At 38.3% G+C, this 6,000-nt stretch overlaps 1 pseudogene; it reads left to right on the top strand.

Annotated features, from left to right (window-relative positions):
* The first annotated feature begins 3,708 nt into the window (after positions 1–3,708).
* On the top strand, positions 3,709–4,638 carry LOC117259174 (odorant receptor 131-2 pseudogene; annotated as a pseudogene).
* The last annotated feature ends 1,362 nt before the right edge of the window (positions 4,639–6,000 follow it).

Raw genomic sequence — 6,000 nt, forward strand, 5'->3', positions numbered from 1 at the left:
CACCATTGTCACCTTCGATTTGACAGACTGGGATGTCTTTTATACTTCATGTGTGGATTTAAATGAATTGACATTAACTGTTTCCTCTTATATATCTTTTTGTATGGACTCTAATATCCCCTGTAAGGAAATTACCATATTTCCTAACAACAAACCGTGGGTCACCAAGGAACTAAAAAATGTCATAAACATGAAGAAACACATCTTTTATACAGGGAGCACTCAGGAAAAGAAAGAAATTAACAAGTGAGATAAGGAGTGAGATAAGGAAAGCTAAAAGATAGGGATAAGGTGGAACACAAATACACCAGTGGAGATCTTCGGGCAGCTTGGAAAGGAATAAAGTCAATGTCCTCCATCTCTCAGGGAAGTAGTGGAAGTGATAGGAATCCTATCAAAATTGAGGGAATAAACATGACTGACCCTCTGAATGTTTTTAATAGTTTTTTTTCTCGCTTTGAAACGCATGACTTTTCTGATAACATTTCCCTCCTCAGAGTCCTTTATCTCTGATTCTAACATTATCATTGAGCAGGATCATGTTAGAGATCTTTTAAAACGGGTCAATATAAGGAAGGCCCCTGGTCCAGACCTCATTTGTGGGCGTACACTTCGATATTGTGCTGATCAACTCTGCAGTGTCCTCCAGCATGTCTTTCAAATGTCACTTGATCGTAACCAAATTCTTGGCATGTGGAAATCTTCTACTGTGATTCCCATCCCAAAAACACCTAACCCTAAACAGCTCAATGATTTCAGACCAGTTGTATTAATGTCATTAATAATGAAAATCTTTGAGAAAATCGTTAAAGGCCTGGTCATGTCTTCTATAGAGGGACTTGATCCATTACAATTTGCCTATCAGGCAGGGAGAGGTGTAGAGGAAGCAAAGCTTTTCATACTTAATCACCTCTACAAACACTTAGAGAAGCCACAAGCCCATGCTAGGCTCCTATTCGCTGATTTTTCTTCAGCATTCAACACAATGCAGCCACATCTCTTAATAGAGAGGCTAGTGTCTAAATTTAAACTGTCTCACCAGCTTGTGTCATGGATTTTAGATTTCTTAACTGGCAGAGAGCAAAGAGTCTCTGTTAATGGCTGTCTCTCTGACTCTGTAACCACTTCCACGGGTTCACCCCAAGGGTGCGTCCTTTCGCCCTTATTTTATATCATATACACTGATGAATGCAGAAGCAGGCAGGAGGATAGCTATCTGATTGAGTTTTCAGATGACAATGCACTGTTGTCCCTCCTCTATGGTTCAGAATCAAACCATGAGAGCACCCTAATTGATTTTATTTCCTGGTGTGACTGTAACTTTTTGGATTTAAATGTATCCAAAACCAAGGAATTGATTATTGATTTTAGACATAAGAAGGACACTCCTACTGAGTGCATCATACATAACAAAAATGTCGAAATTGTTTCATCATACAAATACTTGGGGACCTTTTTTGACGACCATCTCAAATTTGATGTGAACACGGATTTTATTGTGAAGTGAGGGCAACAGAGAATTCATCTTCTCAGGAAACTAAACTCTTTCTCTGTCAGGCTTGTTATACTCTGTTGATTTTATCAAGCATGTATTGAGAGCCTTGTGTGTTTTTCTTTTATTTGCTGGTTTCATTGTCTTTCAGTTAAAGACAGAAACAGCCTGACCGGTATTGTTAAGTCCTGCTCTAAGATTATCAGAGTGAAATTAAGAGACTTAAGTTCCTTCTGCGACCAGCAAATCCTCCGAAAAGCAGAGTGCATTTTAGCCTCCCCGACTCATGTTCTTGCAGGTGAATTCTCTCTGTTGCCTTCAGGACGCCGTTATGTCCTACCTGTGTGTAAAACAAACCGCTTCTCAAAATCATTCATCCCCTCTGCACTCAGACTTTTAAACTCTTCATAGGGTTGTATTCTTCTTTTTTTTTTTCTTAATTCCTTGAAGGAATGTTTGTGTGTGTTCATAAGAAGCCTTTTTTTTTCTTTTTTTTTAGGCTATCATAGGCTCTTTCTCATTATTCCACACTAAGTTCCTGGTGTGTGTGTGTGTATGATGTTGTCTGATGTCTGATGTACTTATTATTTATTGTGTGCCATGTAGGCTACATGTATCACAACAACCTGCTGCTCATAACTAATTGTCCCTTGTGGGATTAATAAAGTTGTTTGAATTGAACTGAATTGAATTCAATCCTGAGAGGAAGTAAACACCATCTGCTCCTGGGAAGTGGATAGAAGTCTGTCTGTCTCGTCATTGCATTCCTCTTCTTTTCTTTTTACTTTCTCTTGCTTAACACAGACCTTGACTGGCCAGTGGAGATCTGAAAATCAGAGTGGTCATGCACACCTGTGCCTTATATACTCAGCTGGTATGTATTAAATAATCATCTACATCATCTGTCAAGTGGGGACATTCACCATACATATGGATCATGTAGTTCGGTGTCAAGATAGTCTCTATACAATAGAGAACTCAGAGTTCATTTGGTTTCACATGGTCCCTAACACTGGTCTCCTGGGGAAAAGTCTTGTGTTTTGTAATACATCCACCACTCCAACCTACCTCCTTACGCAGACTATCATTCCTTACGCTACTTCTTTACTCCTGTCAGTGCACCAGTCACGATTGCAGCCTTCCCAATAATGTGTGTTATACATGAATTACTGGCCTATTAAATACAAATAGTGGTGCATTATGTTTTAGAGGTATATGTACGAAAAGTGCATGACAACAGCCTGAAACATTATGTATTTATAATGGATAAATATCTGCCATTATACTGTAGACGGTGTGGTTGTGGTTGGAGTATTTTACTACATCAAATATATAGTGAAATATATATAATGACCAAAGTGCTCTTATCCAAGGTCTTTAAATACCAAAGCTGCACAGCCCTTGGCATGTGACACTGAAAGCCCCCTCTAATGAAACAGCTGTTTCCTGGGTGAAACTTGTAACACGTGTTTTAAGCTGGCTGTGGTTAGGTTTAGGTAACAAATGTTAAGTTTTGGAAAAAAACATCATGTTTTTGGTTTAAAGGTAGAAAAGTATCAAATGTGTGGTAAATATGTCACGTGACTGAATTAAGTATGTCTTGGATGGCCGTAGATTATGTAATGTTTTGTTATCAAAGGACAGATTTTGTGTTAAACAGCAATGACTTTTGGTTTCATACAGCACACCAAAAGCGGTTGGAGAAAGTCTGTGTTTATTTGACCCATCCACCACCCCTTCCACCTGCCCTGTACGAACTTTCTCGATTTTTACGCGATGTAAGTTGCTTTTAGCATCAAATATTGACACAAATTGGCTCATAGAGATGCCAAAAGGTGGCTTCAGTGTCTGTATCATGCACCGAGTGGCGTGTAAACGTGTTGGTACTTCACAAACTAATTAGAATGGACTGTGATGACACTGGTGAGCAAAGTTTCATTTGCTGTTATTTTTGGACTGTGTAATCTTTAAATTCACAGTGCACAGCCCTCTCTCAGAAGGCTGCAGTGAGCTCCACAGAAGACATTTGTTGTTTGAACACCATGGAGGGTATGGTAAACTGCTGTATTTAAACCAGCATCTTTCTTAGAAGCTTGACAATGGGCTTCAATAATTTGTAAATTCTAATTTTCTATTGACAGATGAATTACAAAATGACACTTGATCTGACTCATGTCAGTACCTTAAAAGCTTGTATGTTTACTTAGAAAACAGATATGGCTGATAACAACTCACTGATTAGTAGTACATCTTGGCAGCTGCAGAACAGTTACCGGGTCGTTATTGTGCAGCTCCTTGTGGTGATTTTTCTTTGCATCAACCTTTTGCTCATTGTGAACTTTTTTAAAAAGGAGTTCTTCTACACAACTACACGTTACATCTTATATGCTGTCACACTACTGTCTGATAGCTTTGTATTATTAATGTCTGATGTCCTTTTCAATTTTACCTTTTTTCAAATTACCATGCATGTTTGGTTATGCATCATCATTTCTGTTGTGATTCTTCTGTATCTTATGATCACACCAGTTACTCTGACAGCAATGACCCTGGAGCGCTATGTGGCCATATGCATGCCCCTGCGCCATGGAGAGTTGTGCTCCACACGCAGTGCTATACACTGTATCCTCATCATTCACGGCCTCAGCTCTGTACCCTGTATTGTTGTCCTCTCCAACTTCTTTGCATCAGCCTCTCTTAGCTTGTATGAACAACACAGTGTATGCACTGTGGAGATATTCATTTTGTTCAGATGGCAGGATCATATTAGGTCAGCTGTACATCAGTTTTACTTCTTGATTATGTGTATTACTATTGTATTCTCCTATGTTCAAATATTGAAAGTGGCCAAAACTGCATCAGGAGAGAATAAAAAGTCAACATGGAAAGGGCTCAGAACAGTAATTCTTCATGCTTTCCAGCTGCTGCTCTGTCTCATCCGTCTGTGGTGTCCATTCATAGAAGCTGCTGTACCTCAGATTAATTTCAGGTTATTTAACAATGTCAGGTACTTTAACTACATAATGTTTACTCTTGCTCCACGATGTCTCAGTCCTCTCATTTATGGCCTCAGGGATGAAAAGTTTTTTCTTGAACTGAAAAAGTATGCTTTCTTTGGCTTGTATAACAAAACATACCGTGAATAGCTTTAATCTAGTTTCTACGTACTTAAGATTTAAATTATTTTGTTTCTGTTAATATTAGGCTACATTTCTTATTTCTTGTTATGAGAATGACTGTGATTTTACTGCTGTGATGAATACAATGTCAACAAGCCATTAACCCTGAGGTATGACCAATTTAAATTACAGCTTAAACTGAACACTTTTTTTCTGTTCTTTTGTGCATTTGCATATTTTACATGACTGGATTTAACAGGTCTTTGCTCCCTAAATGCAGTTTATTATAGATCTGTGTAGCAAATAACCCTGTCATAAATTAATATGTTACATGTACTAAAAGGACAACTGTTTATCTATCCACTGTGATCTAGGCTTATACTATATAAGTTGTATTTTGCCTTTTAAATCTATTTTATGGTTTCTCAGTTTCCACCACTCATCTAGTTAACTGACAATACTATAAAAGAAACCAGCTCTGTAACAATAATGTTTGGCCTGTTTTTCTTCTCAATCATGTTTGTTGCTATTATATTCTTCAATGTTCTAATAAGACCACAGCATTTTCCCACAAAAATACAGCGCAGTGCTTCATCAGTGGAGTGATCTTAACACATAAGCCATGCAGGTTTCCTTTCACATGCAGTGCAAATTATAACTGCTTTTACAGAACATCTGCAAAAGAAAATTCAAATTAATGTGTGTTTTCATCCATTGTCTTAATATAAATATAAAAAGTTGAGCACATGAAGACTAAGGATTAGGCGTAGATGGTGTGACTGTATTATGGTATACCAGGGTATTTAGAAATCCAGATGGTATGATTTTTAATAATGTCAAAACTACAGATGCTCCTCTTTCTATTAAACTCACTGAATGTAGTGCACAGTATGCACTACCAGAGATACAGACACAATTTATTTGGCCTCCGTAGTTGAGGTGACAGGTCTGCTCAGCTGCTCTGCTGATTTACATGAGAGTTCATGTAAAATGGAGGTTGAACCATGAACATAAATTACAGAAAGCTTGTAAAGCATTTTAATAAATTAGTCTGTCATAACATTAACATCTGGAGACTGAGAACAAACTAATATAGGAGTCTGACAATATTTTAATGAACCGACATCATTCCAGACATCATCATCATATCGTGTTTCTTTGACTTCCTGTGCAGACTGAAGGCTGCTGTACACTGTTGGGAAACTGTCCGACTGAATCCAAATGACTTCACTGCACTTGCAGACTCGCAGACTTCGTATGTGCATTCACGGGAAGTCTGGGGGTGCTTAAGGCTGTCCAAAGCTACAACTCATCCTGTCCACAAGGAGACTTAAAGTGGACTTTCTGCAGACTTCCAGAGAGTCCGCTTGGGGTGCAGACTTCAGCAGA

Source organism: Epinephelus lanceolatus, chromosome 4 (assembly GCF_041903045.1).
Source record: "Epinephelus lanceolatus isolate andai-2023 chromosome 4, ASM4190304v1, whole genome shotgun sequence".
NCBI classification, from domain to species: domain Eukaryota; kingdom Metazoa; phylum Chordata; class Actinopteri; order Perciformes; family Serranidae; genus Epinephelus; species Epinephelus lanceolatus.